This window comes from Dipodomys merriami, unplaced genomic scaffold (genome assembly GCF_024711535.1).
Source record: "Dipodomys merriami isolate MVZ:Mamm:240054 unplaced genomic scaffold, mDipMer1.0.p SCAF_690, whole genome shotgun sequence".
Classification (NCBI taxonomy): domain Eukaryota; kingdom Metazoa; phylum Chordata; class Mammalia; order Rodentia; family Heteromyidae; genus Dipodomys; species Dipodomys merriami.
Genome location: NW_027206280.1, coordinates 333,052 through 351,963, shown reverse-complemented (window position 1 = coordinate 351,963; position 18,912 = coordinate 333,052).

The window sequence follows — 18,912 nt, the reverse complement described above, 5'->3', positions numbered from 1 at the left end:
CCAGAGATGACACTGTGCCTCAATGTGGTACAACACTGGCCTTGAGCACAAAAGCTCAGGGACAAGGTCCAGGCCCGAGTTCAAGCTCCAGGACCAGCGGGTGCGCGTGCTCGCGCTCACGCACTCTCCCCCTCCCCCCCAAACTGTTGTTCTTTGGCTGGGGAGCTGAGCCTTGAGGGTTAAATGTCAGGTGACTCTTTAGGACAGCTAGGTCTCCCTCAGAGACAGAGACCCTGGTATGGACCCCTGACCCGATGCCAGAAACAGCCTTGAAAAGTAGAAGAAGCTTCTGGTTAGTTCACCCTGCCTGTCCCCAGCTATTTAATAGTAGAATGCAAGGTCCTTCTCCCCCAGAAAGGAACCCCATGTTCTCTCTGCTTCCACGCAACAGAGTTCTTGGAAAGCATGCATATGTCAAATTCGGGAGCAGGGTAGAAAATGAAGGCCTCAGACTTTCAGCTCTGCAGTGTGGAGGTAAGACAGTGTGTGTGTGTGTGTGTGTGTGTGTGTGTGTGTGTGTGTGTGTGTGTGTGTGTGTGTGTGTGTGTGTGTGTGGTGTGCATGTGTGTGCACATGCGCACTGGTACTGGAGTTTGAACTCAGGGCCTAGGTGCTTTTACCTTTTTTGATCAAGGCCAGCACTTGGTCGCTTGAGTCATACCTCCACTTCTGGCTTTTTGCTAGTTAATTAGAGATAAGCATCTCACGGACTTTCCCACTCAGGCTGGCTTTGAAGCTCAACTCTCAGATCTCAGCCTCCTGAGTAGCTAGGATAACAGGCATGAGCCACCTGCTCAGGTACATGTGGTAAAGATGCTCCAGGACGTGGGACATTGTGTGAAGCCCCATTTGGTTGTTGTAGTTATCATGTAGTGTATTACAGACACCTTCAGTGCTAGCTGAAATGTTTAGTCATCCAGGGGAACTGTGCTGTGTCTCACAAGGATCTGATGTAGTAAAAGGCAGATTCTGAAAAGAGAAGAAATACCTGGACATTTGAGAGAGCAAGGACAAAGCAAGCATCTCATGGGCGAGAGCACACATGTGCTTCTGTTCTCCCAAGAGTTGCACCGAGTCCTCAGAAGCACAAGGATTCTTTTCACCAGGGGTGTTAAGGTGTGGGTAACGATTCTCAGGACGTGGAGAGATTTCCTAAGGAGTGGGTAAGGAGATAGTGGAGACAGTAGCAATTTTAATTCTGGAAATGCACCATTTTCTGTTTCTTAATTCTTTCATGACTGACATTATAAATATACAACTTTTTCTATCACTTGCCTGTTATAGAGTCCAATTAGATGAATGACCAAACAAATGAAGCTTTGTACCAGAGTCCACCCTGCCATTGTAATGGTCTCGCTATCATACCAGATTTGAAAAACCATATAGTTTACCTTTATTTAGACTGGGTTTACCCTGAAGTATTTTCACTTAAAGAAAGGAGAAGTCAGGTGCTGGTGGCTCACACCTGTAATCCTAGCTACTCAGGAGGCTGAGATCTGAGGATTGTGGTTCAAAGCCAGACTGGGCTGGAAAGTCTGTGAGACGCTTATCTCCAATAAACCACCAGAAAACCAGAAGTGGTGCTATGGCTCCAAGTGATAGAATACTAGTCTTGAGTGGGAAAAGCTCAGAGACAGCACCCAGGCCTTGAGTTCAAGCCCCACAACTGACACCAAAAGACAAGAAAGAGGAAGGAGGGAAGGAGGGAGGAAAGGAAGGAAGGAGGGAGGGAGGAAAGGAAAGAAGGAAAGAAGGAAGGAAGGAGAGGTAAGCCAAGAGTTCAGACGACCTTGAACCCCAGGGTGTATTGAGTGTCCTGAGCATATGCCAGCCACTCTAACATGATTCTTCTCATGGATGGAAAGAAATGGGAAGGAGGGAAGTGGGGGAGGGAAGGAGCAAGCTTGCAGAATGTTAAACACTTCCTGAACAAACAGTTTGTTCTCAGGCCTTTTGCCCCACCCGGCTTTAGTCATTAGCTCTGAGCTCACACAGGACTTTAAGTTGGAGTGTGTGTGTGTGTGTGTGTGTGTGTGTGTGTGTGTGTGTGTGTGTGTGTGTGTGTGTGTGTGTGTGTGTGTGTGTGTGTGTGTGTGTGTGTGTGTGTGTGTGTGTGTGTGTGTGTGTGTGTGTACATTAATGAGGAGACTGGCAGATAGAGATAAGAGTAAACAAGCAGTACACCCCACTGGGGTCCCTAAAAAAGTCAGGGACCTTCTTGCTGGTTCTGTGATTCTTTGGACACTCTTCATCCAATTTCTGGGATGCTGGATCCTTTCCTAGTCTTTGGGGCCCTACTGTAGGATTTCTAGTAGTCCTTTGCCTTACCTTCCCCTTCCCCTTCCCCTTCCCCCCTCCCTTCCTTCCTACTCTGTCTGTCTCTCCCTGCCTGTCTCTCCCTTGACCTACACCTCTCCTTCCAGCTTTTTACAGGTTAGTTGGAGATAAGAATCTCTTGGAGCCCAGGTTGGTGGCTTACAGCTGTAATCCTAGCTACTCAGGAGGCTGAGATCTGAGGATCTAAGTTCAAAGCCAGTCTGGGCACGAAAGTCTGTGAGACTCTTATCTCCAATAAACCACCAGAAAACCGGAAGTGGCGCTGTGACTCAAGTGGTAGAGTGCTAGCCTTGAGCTGAAGAGCTGAGGGACAGCACCCAGGCCCAGAATTCAAGCCCCACGATTGACAAAACAAAAACAAAAACAATCTCTTGGATCTGTCTTCCTAGGTTGGTTTTGAACCTCTACCCATAGGAGGGAGAATTAGGAGCTAGGATTATAGGAGTGAGGCACTGGTACCTGCCTGTCTCTGGTTTTCAAGAATAAGGGAAACTGAATACCTAACAGCTATGTCAGAATGTGTGGCATATACTCACTTTGAACTTTCCTTGGTTGAAGTATCAGCTTTGTAGGATGGTGACAAAACACCTGAGAGAATCGGTTTAAAAGAAGGAAAGGTTCGTTGTGGTTCATGAATCAGAGGCTGGGCCCCTCCTGTCAGTCCTTGTGTTTGGGGCCTGTGTTTGGGGCCTGTCCCAGCGGGAGCGTGGGGGGGGGGAGGGGGGTGGGAGGGAGGGGGAGGCTGCTCACTTCATGATGGGCTGGAAGCAAAAAGATAGGAAGAGTCAGGTCTCAATATTTTCTTCAAAGACCCACCCCATGGTGAGTTACTTCCTTCCACATGACCATACCTTCTAAAGATTCCACCCCTTCCCTGAAGTGGCCCAGGCTAATGGCCAGGCTTTGGACCTTTGATGAACATTTCAGATCTAAATTATAGCCAATAGGTGTTTTCTGGGGTGAGAATCGCATTCACAGGTTGTCCTAGGCCCTCAGCATCTGAATAAGGGAAGGATTTGAATGTCGCTCATACCCTTGAATCTCTAGTTTGTCAGCTTATGGGTTCAGCCAACACAGGGCAGACACTGTGTGAGGAATACAAGCGAATCGAATCTCTTACTTCTAAGGGACTAAAGAGAGGGGAGGGACTTGCATAAACATAACTCCTGCTAGTCCTGGGACTTGAACTCAGGACCTGAGTTTTTGTGCTCAAGGCTAGTGCTATACCACTTGAGCCACATCTCCACTTCCAGCTTTTTTGGTGGTTAATTGGAGATAAGAAGCTCATGGACATTTCTGCCCAGGTTGGCTTTGAACCAGGATCCTCAGAACTCAGCCTCCTAAGTAGCTAGGATTACAGGCATGAGCCACCAGTACCCAGCCCAAATGTAATTTTATGAGTCATACAAATAAGGAAAGAAGCTCACCAAAATTATTCTTTGATTATTATACTCCAAACCAAATTAGTTGCTCCATAGGGAGAAGAAATATTTACGATCTTTTTTCCAACCTTTTCTATAACAGCTGGTAGAGAGACTATATACATAATAGATACATAATAAATATTTGTTAAATCAATATTTGAGAAGAAAAATCTTGAAACTTAAGACATATATGGTTATAAGACTCATGATTACATGCAAAAACAGTTTTAAAAACACCCTGAAAGGTCTAGAATTGTAGCTGAGTGGTTGAATGATTGCCTAGTATGTACAAAGCCCTGGGTTTGAACCTAGGCACTGCCAGAAAAAAAAGCCAGGGATGTGGTTCAAGTTTATGGATCCCAAGGCCCTGGGTTCAATCTTAAGTGAGGGAAAGGAGAGAGGACAGCAATTATGTTTCCCTGACATGTAACAAGAAGTCAGTAAACTGGTTATGATGACTACAGTACACTGTGGGGTTTGTTTTTTGTTTGTTTTTGCCATTTCAGGGCCTGGGTGCTGTCCCTGAGCTTCTTTTTGCTCAAGGCTAGTGTTGTACTGCTTGAGCCACAGCTCTATTTCCAGCTTTTTCTGAGTAGCTTATTGGAGATAAGAGTTTCATGGACTTTCCTGCCTGGATTGGCTTTGAACTGCAATCCTTAGATCTCAATCTCCTGAGAAGCTAGGATTGGATTACAGGTGTGAGCCATGGGTGCCCAGCTTCCACAGTATTTGTTGTTGTTGTTGTGGGGCCTGAACTCTGGGCCTGGGCGCTGTCCCTCAGCTCTTCAGCTCAAGGTGAGCGCTCTACCACTTGAGCCACAGCACCACTTCTGGGTTTCTGGTGGTTTATTGGACTTTCCTGCCTGGGCTGGCTTTGGACGGGATCCTCAGCTCTCAGCCTCCTGAGTAGCTAGGATTACAGGCATGAGCCACAGTATGTTTTATGCAGCAAATTGTCATAAACAGCACACTCTGGTTTAACCAAAAGCTTGCTTGCTTGCTTGCTTGCTTCCTTCCTTCCTTTCTTTTTTTGCCTGTCTTGGGGCTTGAAATCAGGGCCTGAGCACTGGTCCCTGAGCTTCTTTTGCTCAAGGATAGTACCCTACACTTGAGCCAGCGCCACTTCCAGCTTTTTCCATTTATGTGGTACTGAGGAATTGAACCCAGGGCTTCATGCATGCTAAGCAAGCACTCTACCACTGAGCCACATTTCCAGCCCCATGTGAGCTTTTATAAGAGCCCTGGGTGAGACAACACAGACACACCACAACACATCCTCTATACCCCTCCTCATACACAATGTACACCCATACCGTACACTTACCACCCACACAGCACAGTGTTCCCACTTGTCTGAGGCCCTGTACAACACACTACAGCACCTCCCTAGAGATTTCCCCAATTCCCCCTATTCCCCAGGTGAACTCGCCATGCAGTCAGGTAGAGTCCTGACTTCCTCAGAAGGCGTAGTCCATGATGATGATGATGATGATGATGATGATGATGATGTGTGTGCGTTGGTACCAGGGCTTGAACTCAGGGCCTAGGCACTGTCTCTTAGTGTCTTTGCTCAAGGCTGGTACTCTACCACTCCAGCTTCTTGCAGGTTAATTGTAGATAAGAGTTTCTCGGACTTCCCTGCTCAGGCTGGTTTCAAACCAGGATCTTCAGATCTCAGCCTCCTGAGTAGCTAGCATTACAGACATGAGTCATCGGTGCCTGGATAGGAGGTGTCGTATGGAGACCCAACGCAGGTTTGCCTGACCTGGAGGGAAATGTGTGGGAGCAACCATCAGCAAGACCCAGGGCCCCCATCAGGATTGTCAGTTCTCTCTGCCCCTGTGATCTCTCCCAGCATCCTCTCTGCCCAGTTCTGGCTTCCACTGCAGAGTTCAATGAGATTACCTCATCATTCCCGTGAATCTCATCACACCCCATCCACCTTGGCCTGCCCTGGTCTTTAAACCAGAGCAAATATCCCGGGATTGGTAATGTGGGCATATTCTCTCAACAGCCATCTCTGGTGCTGGGACCCAGGGAGCTGTGTTTTTGACTATGTGTGGGTTGGAGGTGGGATTTGAGACAGGTAGTTCCATGTTTCAGCCGTCTGTGATCCTGTAACTTTGCTCAAGGTCTAGTTCACAGCTCACCTTCCACGATCATGGGAAGAATGAATGACCGAGAGGGTATGGCCTTGAGCAAAGAAGACATTAGGCTGAGGAGCGCGTGCATGTGCATTTACACCATGTGATCTTGTCACCAAGAGCTCAGTTGTTGGCATAAGGTCATTTAGAGCCAGGGGACCCAGGAGCCAGAAGGTCACCTAAAGGAACCAGTCCCAGGCAGCTGCGGCAACTCCAGAGTCTCAGAAGCAAAAAAGCTCACTGCTTCTCATTGGGCCTGAAGTTCGCCGCGAGGAACGGAGCAGCTGTGGGCTGGAAGGAGCTGGACTCCCTTGCTTCTGGTTGTGGACAGGGCCAGGCTTACGTCATCCTTCCCAAAGGGTCTCAGGGGTCAGGGGAGAGTGAAAACATCCAGAAATAAGTTAAATATCTCCTGGCATTCTCTAATAACCGATCCGAGTAGGAACTGGATTGGTCCAGCTGAGGGCAGATGCCCTTCTGTGGGTGAGGGCCTGGGACTGGGAGCTGGCTTGGATCATTTGTCCATCCTTTGGACTGGAGACAGTCACATGATTGACCCCTCTAGAAGAACCATGTGGTTCTGTATTCCCTGCTTTGGGGGGTGGGGCGTGCAGACCTACTCTAAGCCTTGACCTTGACCTGCACTCAACCCATTCAGGTAGCCAGCCTGCCAGCCCGAATGGTCTGCATCCTGTGTTTAAAGACTGCTAGGTTGATGGGTGACACTGTTGTCAGACACCTTGTTGTATTCATATACTGTTTCGTAGAATGGGAACTTCTTTGTACAACTACTCAAAGATAATAATAATAAATATTAAAAAAATAAGGACTGCTTGATAAGCCCCCCCCCTCCCCTTTATGTTGAAATAACCCTGAGGTTGATAGAGTTTTATTCCAAAAGAGTCTAGGAACATTGCTCAAAGTGGCCATCATCAATCTGAATGTCTCTTGGAAGTCTCTTGTTTCAAATTAAAAAAAAATTGTGGTGTGTTTTTTAGCAGCCATTTAGTGTGTTTTTTTTTCTTCTTCCTCTTCCTCCTCCCCCTCCTCCTCCTCCCCCTCTTCCCTCTCCCCCTTCTCCCCCTCTTCCTCCTTCTTCCTGGGCTTGAACCCAGGACCTTTCTCATGCTAAGTAAGAACTCTACCACACTATACCACCATCCATGCCCCCAAATCCTTTGGGTTTTATTTCGCTCTTGAGAAAGGATCTGACCACCACAGTTGCCTGGGCTGGCCTTGAACTCATCTGACTTCTGTCTCTTTAGTAGTTGGAATTACAGGCTTGTGCCACCATGCTCAGTTTCTGTCACCATACCCACTTTCCATTTAATGTCAAAATAATGCCTTTCCTCTAATTATTATTATGAAAACTTTCAGGTCTGCAGAAGAGTTAAAAAAATAGAAGCAACAATATGCATTATCTGCCAGATTCCACCGTGAACAGTTTATCACACCCAGTGCCTTCTCTCTTCACATACACATGTGGATAACACACATAAAGCACTTATGTACACTTCTTATTTTCTCAGCCGGTTATTTGTAGATATGTGGATCCCTTACCCTTTAACACCTAATAATCTGTGTTCTAACAAGTAGGACATTCTTTTACATGTCCACAACATAATTGGGGAACTCAAGATGTTTAATACCAATGCAGTATTATTGTCTGATAGAGAGTCCATATACAGGGACTTAATAATGGGGCTTTGCAGCCAGGTGCTGGTGGCGCATGCCTGCCATTCTAGCTACTCGGGAGGCTGAGATCTGAGGATCGCGGTCCTAAGCCTTCCTAGGCAGAAAAGTTCCTGAGACTTATCTCCAATAAAATACTCAGAGCTGGAAGTGGCGCTGTGGCTCAAGGTAGAGCACTATCCTGGAGCAAAAGGAGCTCAGGGACAGCTCCCAGGCCCAGAGGTCAAGCCCTCAGAATGGGGAAAAATAATTAGGCTTTCTCTCTTGCTCAAGCATCTAAATCAAAGATTTGGATAACTGCATCCAGTTGACTTATTTTTCATTCCTTTTCTTTTTCTTTTTCTGGTACCAGTCCAGGTCTTAAATTTAGGTCCTAGGTGCCATTCCTGAGCTAGTGGTAGGCTAGTGCTCTACCACTTGAGAAGCAGCTCCATTTTTGGCTTTATGTATTGCTAGTTAATTGGAGATAAGAGTCTCATGGGGTGGGGGAGGATTAGAAGGGATGGGAAGGGGAAACAAAGGAGGAGGCTACAATCCTTGATAAGAAATGTACTCATTATCTTGCCCATGTAATTGTAACCCCTCTGTACAGTTTTTTTTTTCACAATAATAATAAAAAAAAAGAGTCTCATGGACTTTGCTGCTCAAGGTGGCTTTGAACTGTGATCCTCAGATCTCAGCCTCCTGAGGAGCTAGGATTATAGGCCTGAGCCACCAGTGCCCGGCTACCAGGGATGTTTTTGGAGCCCAAGTTCCAGTTGTTACAGCAAAGTAAAGGACCCTTTACTTTAGAAAGGACCCTTACTATTGGCAGACTAGCTCTGTCAAGGCTCTGAGTTCAAACCCAAGTACTGTGAATATGTATGTATGCATGTATTATGCATGTATGTATGTATAGGTTTGTATAAAGCTACACAAAAGAATGCAAGCTAAAGCTGCACTTATGGCAAACGGGTAAGTATGAAACAAAAAGAAGCAGGGCCACTGGGTGGGATTGGGGTTGGACAGAGCATGTTTGCTGGTGGGATGCTAAAGAGGGCAGTCTGGACGGAGGGACTCTGATACTGTCCCAGAATAGTCCGACTTACACTTGGGCCATGGTCTGAAGTCTAGGACGTTATTCTACACGTATCATCTTATGCTTGCTTTCCACATATACTTCCCTCTATTTCAAGACTTCCTGTTCTCCTAAAGTCTATTTCTGTGCCAACACCACACAGTTTTAATTGTAGAAGTTTCGTAGTATGCTTTAATGTCTATGAGGGCTTGCTTTCCCTTTGTCGCCTTTTCTTCTTCTTCTGGCTTTTCTAGCTATTCTCGTTTGCTTTAGTTTTCAAAATATAATAATATTTACAAAGTTTAGCATCAGCTCTTCTGGAAAACGAAACTTTGCTGTCATTTTTCTTGGAATGGCATTAAACTTATATAAAAGAAGGGTAGATTACCTCTCAGCGATGTCTTCCCTGTCTGTGAACTGTCACATCTTCAGGAAAGTTTTAAAGCTTTTTCTCATGTAGCCTTTGGACATTTAAAAAATTAGTCTCCCAAATACTTTATCATTGTTGTTGCTATTTTAAGTTTGGCCTTCATTGTTCCTTCTAACAAGTCATGCTTGTGGTAGATATAGCTAATGACTTCCGTGGGTTAATTTTATGCCCTACTTGGTCACCGTATTACTTCATGTGTTTAGTTTTATCATGGACCCTCCTGGCCTCTGCAAGCTATTGTCATGTCATCCACAAATGTAAGTAGTTTTGCTTCTGCTTTTCTAATTCTTCATTCTCAAATTGCTTCTTCTTGTCTAATGGCATGGGCAGAGACCTCCAATTCAGAGTTAACCCCTCGTCGAGATAGTTGGCAGATATCTTGGCATATATCTGACTGGTGGTAATATCTCTATAGTTCTTTTTCCAATTAAATGAAAAGCTTACTTATGGATATAAGTATTTTGTAAAGGAATTATAAACCCATTTTTTTATTATTAGCATAAGCCAAGGGTTGGTGTCTCGTGCTTTATAATCCCAGTTACTCAGGAAGCTGAGATCTGAGGATCACAGTCCAAAGCCAACTAGGGCAGAAAAGTCTGTGAGACTTTTATCTCCAATGAACCAGCAAAAAACCTGAATTGGAGCTAAGGCTCAAGTGGTAGAGCATTAGCCTTGACCAAAAAAAAAGCCAAGCAAGAGCACAAGGCCTTGAGTTCAAGTCCCAGAACCAGTATACACACACACATTCACACAAACTCATGCAAGAAATAGCTTAATCTTTTGTATCTAGTTTTTTTTAAATAACAGATACCAGGGAAATAAGTTTTCCTAAATTGTATTTTTACCACATCATGCTTACAAGTGGGAAAGAGTCTTGTAAAAATCATTAATGTGAAACTAACTAGGCCAAGGAAGGCTATTAGTTTTTATTAGAAAATTAACTTCGAAATGAATGTTTAGATGCAAGCTTAACATAGTTAAAAATGCAATTAAGTTGGATTCCTCAGCACTTGAAAGGTGTTTGTATATAGGTATCATTTATTCAGCTAGTGTGTATCAAAGGCGTCTGTGTTGCTACGCTGTGTTTAGAGTATCAGGTGAGGAAAAGCTGTCACTGTGGAGTAACACTGGGAGAAGGCAGGCAATCAGTAAGTAACAAGAATAATTCTGCTTCTAACATGAGTGAGGACAGACATAAGCAGAAAGGGGAAAAGAGGCAATGTGGGGAGGAGATTACTCTCAAGTTAAGGCCAGAGACTCTGCTTTTGGGGCCTGGAGAACACTCACCTCTCTCAGTCCAGGGCTGAGCAAGCAGGAGCAAAGGCCCAGGGGCAGGAAAGGCTTCATGTTGTAGAAACAGAAAGTAGGCCAAAGAGGCTGCAGAGAGGAGGATGCCAATGAGAGGCTCAAGAGACAGACAGGAGCTCAAGAGTGATAGATTGCACAGGATTCTGTGGGCTTTGTTCCAATAGAGAATTTGAATTTGATTCACGGAGGCCACTGAGAGGCTAAAGAAGGAATTAACTGCCATGGAGTGCCGTCCCATCATGAATAGCTCATAGGCACGCATGGAGCACAGCTATGTGGGCCTGTGCACAGGGAATATAGAGGAAAGTCAGATCTATCAGGACAGAGAGTGGATTTGTGGTTGTCCAGGAGCAAGCTGGGGATTGAGAGCAGAGATGAACTGTGAAGGGGCGTAAGAAATCTTATGGCAGTGGTAAACCATTCTTTGTTGTTGTTGTTGTTTGTGTCAGTCTTGGGACTTGAATTCAGGGCCTGGGAGCTATCCCTGAGCTTTTGTGCTCAAGACCAGCGCTCTACCTCTTGAACCACACAGCACCACTTCCAGCTTTTTGGATATTTCATTGGAGATCAGGGTCTCATGGACATTTTTTTTTTTTTTTGCCCAGGCTGACTTTGAACCATGATCCTCAGATCTCAGCCTCCTGCGTAGCTAGGATGACAGCTAGAATATAACAACTGGTAAAACGATTCTTAAAATGATCTGTGGCAGGGGCTGGGAAGGTGGCTCAGTGGTAGAGCTCTTGCCTTGCATGCCTGAGGCCCTGGGTTCTATTCCCAGCACCACATAAGCAAAAAGAAAAAAGCTGGAAGTGGCGCTGTGGCTCAAGTGGTAGACCGCTAGCCTTGAGCTGAAGAGCTGAGGGACAGCGCCCAGGCCCAGAGTTCAGGCCCCACGACCGGACCCAAAAAAAATAAAAAATAAAAAATGATCTGTGGCAGTTGCGATGCCATGCCACAAAGTCACTAGCACTGTGACACAAGGCATCGTGGCTCGTGTCTGTGATCCTAGGCTACTCAGAAGACAGAGATTGTGAGGATTGAGGTTTGAAGGCTGACCTGGGCAGAGTTTGTGACATCTCCAAACTCAACCAAGGAAAGCTGGCTGTGGTAGCATGCACCTCTCATCTCAGCTAAGCAAGAAGTGTAAATATGAGGATGGGACCCAGGCCCACTGGTGCATAGATGTAAGAAACTAATTAAAATAAAAAGCAAACGGGGCTGGGGTGGCATAGCTCAAGATCCTGTGTTCAATCCTAGCACCACCAAGGAGGGAAGAAAAAACACTGAATTGTTTACTTAACATGGGTAAAATCTATGCCGTGTGAAATGTATTTTGTTTTTTGAGATGGAATTTTGCTGTGTATTTGAGGCTGACCTCTAACTTACTATGTGGCCTCCAACTCACAGTCCTCCTGCCTCAGCCTCCAGAGGACTAGGATTGTAGTCATGTGCTACCACATCTGGCTAGGTGAACTAAACTTCATTGAAGTTCTGAAATCAGTCACATAGTCCATATCGAGATCACCAGCCTGGATAAAGTGCTGTGCTTAGTGCTCCCTAGAAGATTAAGAAGATAGGGCTGGGAAGGTAGTTTAGTGGTAGAGTGCTTGCCTCACATGCATGAAGCATTAGGTTGGAGTTCTCAGTACCACATACACAGAAAAGGCCAGAAGTGGTGCTGTGGCTCAAGTGGTAGAGTGCTAGCCTTGAGCAAAAGAAGCTAAGGGCCCTGAGTTCAAGCCCCAGGACTGGCAAAAAAAAAAAAAAAAGATTAAGAAGATAAGAAGTCTTTGAACCACTGTTGAAACAGTAAGGTTGGGTAGATTGTGAAGAAAACCTTTTCTCGAAAGTACTGGTAAATGCTTTATTTTATCTGTGATGATCAGATCTTGGAGATTTTTTTTTTTGGTCAGTGCTGGGGTGAACCCTGGACTGTAGAATACTATCCAAGTACTCTACCAATGAGCTCCCCCCCTCCCCACACACACTCCATATGTCTTGGTTTTGGAAGGAACAAGGCCAGCAGCAGCAGCAGCATCTGTATCATCATCACCTATAAAAGCAGACGGCATCCTAGCTAATGGAGATGGTGTGGGTTAGGATGCCAGCTCTGCTGTTACTCAGGGGACCTTGATCAGTTCTCTTCAGCTCCTGTGCCTTGCTTGTGTGAATACACTGGCAGTGTGTGTGTGTGTGTGTGTGTGTATTCTGTCCTTAGGACTGTAAAAACAAATTGAATGAATGAGTGAATGAATGAATGAATGAGGGATCGTAATGGTACCCTTGTCATATGATAATACAATCATTCCCACACACTGGAATGTGTGGAAAGCACCCCACAGTATGTAAAGGGGTCCAAGTGACGACTCTTTGAGTCAGGGGAGATCTGAGCATCTGCCTAAGACATTCTCCCTGCTTGTGACTGGTGAGTGATCTCTGTTACACTTTAATTCTTTCCTTGGTGTGACTGGTTACTTGGGTACTGGTGGAAGCTCTGGTTTCCTCAGTCCTCAGTGGAATCTGTTGCTGTCACTTTATGAGCGACAGGGAAGCCTGTGGTTGACTCCTCTCTTCTGCATTTGGGGGAGGGGGCTCTGTGTGCTTGGCTGGACCCAGGAGATTTGAACTTGCTGTTCACCGGGTACGTCCCCCTTTGCCCTCTCCTCTCTCTTCCATGTCCTCTTCTGTGACCTCGTCAGGGTCATCAAGTGGCTTCCTGGTGGAGATTGAATAGCACAGCAAAGGTGTTTTGTAGCTACTCCGGGCAGGATGTAGTGTTTGCTCACACACCTAGAATCTAGACTGGCTCCATGACTTCCATTGACAAAAAAGCAAAGAACAGTCGGGCGCCGGTGGCTCACGCCTGTCATCCTAGCTACTCAGGAGGCTGAGATCCGAGGATCGCGGTTCAAAGCCAGCTGGGGCAGGAAAATCCGTGAAACTCTTATCTCCAATAAACCACCAGAAAACTGGAAGTGGCACTGTGGCTCAAGTGGTAGAGCGCTCGCCTTGAGCTGAAGAGCTGAGGGACAGCGCCCAGACCCAGAGTTCAAGCCCCACGACCGACCAAAAACAAAACAAAACAACAACAACAAAAAAACAAAGACCAACAACAAAACGTGCCTTGAGGTGGGGGTGAGGGGTAGCAGAGTGGTAGAGCACCAGCCTGGCATGAGCAAGGCCTGGGCTTCCCGCCCAGCACCAAAAGCATAAAAAAAAACAAAAAGAATGTACCAGAAGTGATAGGATGCAAATTCGGGAGTTTCTGGAGGCCTTTCACTCCTCATTGGGACAGTGTTCGAGACCACCAGGGTATGAAGAGGTCTAGGATGGAAGAGCCCTAGGAAAAAAAGAGCTCAGGCCTCCTCTCAGCTGAGCCCAGGAAAGGCCCCGGCAGCTGACCCAGAGTGCACTGCAGAACAAGGAGGTGTGATTCAGGCGTTGGAGGCTCCAAGTTTCCGGGTGCGTGTTATGTAGAGAATCAGAGCTGGTGTGATACTTCTCTCAACTTTTTTTTTTTTTTTTTTGGTACGGTCGTGGGGCCTGAACTCTGGGCCTGGGCTCTGTCCCTCAGCTCTTCAGCTCAAAGCTAGCGCTCTACCACTTGAGCCACAGCGCCACTTGCGGCTTTTTCTGCATATGTGGTGCTGAGGAATCGAACCCAGGGCCTCATACATGCAAGGCAAGTGCTCTACCACTGAACCACCTTCCCAGCCCTTCTCTCAAGTTTCTTGTCTCCCTCCACACACACTCATGCAGACACACACGTGCGTACATACATGCACACACTCTCTCAGGGGTCCCTTTGGCTGACCATTCCAGATGGGTGAGCGCCTTACAGTCCTGGTCATCTGAGTCCACGTCGAAGCTCGCCTCTGCTGTGGCCTGCCCTTTCAGAGCCCTGCGGTCCATTAATGGGTTTGGAAGTAGATTTATACTGCAGTTCAGGCTGGTGGTAGTAACTGATCGTCGCTTAACGTTTGGCCTTGCTTTAACCCACAGGAACCATTCTCTCCAATGAAGAAATCCCAGCCCCTTGCTGGGAAAAGGCTGGGGAGGGATCCTTCTTGTAAATCGCTGGCTCGGTGACCTAGAAGTGGACATTCAGAAACAAAGGGAGGCCCCGCCCGGGCCAGACTCCTCTCCTCAGTGTCTACTCGCACAACCCTTTCACGGAACAGAGGTCCCCCATGAGCGATCGGGGTGGAGGGGTGCTAGGCCTCGCTCACAAGAAAGACAGAGAGGCAGAGATTCTCTGTCCACAAGTGGACTGTGACCCGGCTATCTGAATTTTCAATCAAACTTCTTTGTGATTCAGTACGTCATGTACAGGTACACCAGAGAGCAAAGGGAAAAGGAGAGGAGTGGGGAGGGAAGGAAGGGAGGGGGGGAGAGAGAGAGAGAGAGAGAGAGAGAGAGAGAGAGAGAGAGAGAGAGAGAGAGAGAGAGAGACAGAGGCAGAGAGAGACAGAGAGAGAGAGAGGCTTAATGCCAGTGGAAGTAGTAGTCTAGTACTCACACGGCATGGAAACGCTGTAAGGGGGTGGGTCTAATTTTGTAATTGTTTCTGATTGGAGGAAGGGAATGAGGGGCAGGGTATGGTCTTGGCATCTTCTTGGCCTCCAGAAGACTTGGCCTTCCAGAGGCCTGAGATACCCAAGCATGAGGCCTTTGATTCTGTGCCTAGCACTGCTCCTTACCCCTGAATGATCTAGGATGGAAACAGGGATTTGAAAAATGCTCTGTCCCCTAAGAACAGACATGCTGTCTGTCCAGACATAAGAGAAACCCTTATTACTTCAGGGGTTTTGTTTTGTTTGCAGTGTTGGGGAGCAAACCCAAGGCCTGTGCATTGAAGGTGAATGAATGCTCCACCAGGTGAGCTCCATCCTCCTTTAACTGTGCTGATTTTATTTTTTGAATGTTACTAGGTGTTTTAATGAATGTCAGTACGCATATAAAGGGAAATGCATATCTCATATATTCTTGTCAATATTTCATTTGGCTCAGAATGGTTGCAATGTTTTTGTTTAATTTGTTGTTGATGGAGAGCAAACGAATGGATAAACAAGTGGGAAAACTCAATTTTGTTAGGCCTGTTTATTTCCTGTCTGGAAACAAGAGAGAGAAAGCTTGTAGAGACCAGGGTCCCACCACCCTCTTTGAGGACATACCCACCATGACCTAAAATCTCTCAATAGGCTCCACCCCCTCAAGGCTCCACCCTCTTCCCATAGTGCCAAGGACCGAGGACAAAACTCATAACATAGAGGCCTTTGGTGAACTTCCAGATCCAAACCCTAGCAGTGGCCACATTCAAGAGAGAAAAGAGCTGTTGTTGTTGTTGTTGTTTCCCTTGCTTTGCTTTTTGAGAATTCAGTCTCCGGCCAGACACATTTTTCAGAACCAGTCTTGAGATTTTTCTGGGACAATTGTCTCTCTGGGAGCTTTTTGTGCATATGTGCATGTGTGTGCCCATAGGCATATGCTCACTTGTCATTTCAATAGATTGTGACTCTTTGCTACCAGAGAGACAGATGAGAGTTCATTATTCTCTAGCCAAATTTAACTCTCTTCATTGTTTTGGAGTGCATATGGTCACAGCTACAATATACAAAAATTTAATCTGACTTTTAAGTAAAAATTTTAATAGTTGCTCATATGAGTCTCAGCAAAAGACCAGACATAGACAGTGCTACAGGGACTCAGTTACATAAAACGATCCACAAAGAATACTGACATGATGAAGATTGATGGGCTGAAAGTTTTCACCTGTCTCTGGTTTTAGTTTTAGTTTTAGTTTTTGTTTTTGCCAGTACTGGGGCTTGAACTCAGCCTGGGTGCAGTCCCTGAGCTTTTTCACTCAAGGCTGGTATTCTACTGCTTGAGCCACAGCTCCACTTCTAGCTTTTTGGTAGAAAATTGGAAATAAGAGTCTCCAGAACTTTCTGCCCATGCTAACTTTAAACAAGGATCCTCAGATTTCAGCTTCCTAAGTAGCTAGGATTATAGGTGTGAGCTACATAACATACTTCAGTCAAATTCACCTCCATCATCCTCTCCTTTCCTCCTCCCCCTTTCTGCTAGCTTACTTCACACCAATGGTCCCTCTTTTATAACCATGTCATATGATTGTTGTTACTACTATTATTACTTTAAGATTCCACATGTGGGCACAAATGTATTTTTCTTTCTGAGTTTGGATGATATCATTCAACAAGATAATAATCTCTAGTTCCATCCATTCCCGCACCAATAGCATGATTTATTCTTCTTTATGGCTGAGTAATAATCCGTTATGTAAATGTACATATGCATATATATATATATATACACACATACCTCAATACACACACACACACACACACACACACACACACACACACACACACACACACACACACACACACACACAGCTAGGTTGATTTCCTAGTAATAGTCACGATTGTGCAGGTGTCTTTATAGAGGTCTCTTACATTCCTTTAGATACATGCCTGGACTGGTATAGCAGGATTGCTGTTCTGTGGCATATGGTTGTTCTCTTTCTGCTTCTTGGAGCCTCCATCCTGATTTCCATACACGCTACATTAATTTACATTCCTAACAACCGTGTAGAAGGATTCCTTTTCCCCTGTATCCTTGCCGACATTTGTTACTATTTTCTTTTGTCGGTGTTCACCATTCTGACTAGAATCCCATTGTCATTTTAATTTTCATCTCCTTTACAGCTAAGGATGTTGAACATTTCTTCATGTCTTTATTACCTATAGGTACTTCTTTTAATGACGTTCTCACATAAGCCTTCATTCATAAATAAAACATAAAACAATAAAACATCTCGCAAACCTATCAGAGAAGCTGGCTTCTGTTATCAACAGTGTATTAACGGTATCATTAGTTTTTTTCTTGTTTCCATTTCCTGGAGTTCACTTCATAAGTATTATATGATTGGATGTATTAACTGTAGTAATTACTTTCATGTATCTGTGACTAAAATATCTGAGAGAAGTAACTTGAGGGAAGGTTGATTTTGCCTCGAAGTTGTCCACAGTTGCTTGGCCCCGGAGCATCATGGTAGTGGGGACATGGGGTGGAACAACTTTTTTACCTCATGATGGTCAGGAAGTCGAAAGAAGAACTACAGGAAGTGACCAGGGCAAGGACATGCCTCCCCCAGGAACTACTTCCTCCAGCTAGGCCCCACTTCCCAAGGCTTCCAGAATTTCCCAAAGTAACACCACTGGGGACTGTGCACCCCACACATCAGCCTGTGAGGACGTCTCATATTTAAGCCATTACACCATCCATAGCTCCGATGACATGCACACAGAGCTTGAGAGAAGATTCATAGATCTCAGTAAGGGGACAACAGGAGCTGGGATGTGGCTTGGGCCTCACATAGACCCGAGTGTGATCTCTAGCACTGTAAAGAGGGGAGGAATAAATAATAAACAGAGTCCATGTTGATTAGTGAGTCGAAATTCATGTACATCTGTGTATCTGTCACGAATGTGCTTTTTACCTGAAGGCCATCAGAATGTATGTATCGGCCCGAAAAAGAAGCTTTATCTTCAAAGCGTAAAGTTTCCAGTTTTATTTTGCAGAAGGTCAGTGATTGGTGATAATGAGGAACTCAGGTGGCTTCTGATTGGTCTAGTTGCCCAAAGGGCTGCTGAAAAAAGAAACTCTTAGTACTTGTGGTTGACATTCAAGTGGTTGAAATTTAAGTGCTTAGTCCTGGTGTTCTCGGCGTAAGTTATTATGTACAATACTTAGAAGATTGGAGACTTCAGGCTTTTTTTTTTTTCCTTCAGGCTTATGTAATAAAGCCAAGTGAATGAAAACAGAAACAAAGCCGTTTGAGTCCAAAAGGACATAACTTTGACACTACCAGCCTTAAATTCTGTCTTCAGCTAATGCCAATGGGAAACATTTATCCAGGGCTAAAATATAGCCCATAAAAACCATCTCTTCTCCAGGGATGTTTCTGGAGCTATCAGCACTTATCTATAAATGTGTCTCTCCCTAGGCCCTAATTTATCTTTTCAAGTGTGCTTTCTTTGAGCCCAGCTCTGGCTGTTGTGTTTTCAAACCAAAGAGATAGAAGCAGGACGGTGACTTACGTCACCCAAAGAACAGCAGCTGGTGATCGAGTTTAATCTGATGTCCGATTTTTCTAATAACATGCAGCATGGTTTCTAAACACAATGCACATCACACACTTTTAAAGTGTCAGGATTTTTATGACTTCATTTCATATCTGTCATTTTGGGTTATTCATGACGTCCATTAGTGCACATCGAACATTGTTCCATTTATTTGAACATGTTTAGATGCACCTGTGCTAACAAAACCAGCTCTAAGTTAGAATTATGACAGTGAATTTCCCCAAATTTCACATTGGTGACAAGGTTATTTGGATACTTACTAATCCCTTTTAGTGTCTGATAAGTGGCTTAAGCTGCCATCTAACAGGCTCAGTGATGCTTTTATAAAGGCTAGAAAGGGCTGGCTCTTTTA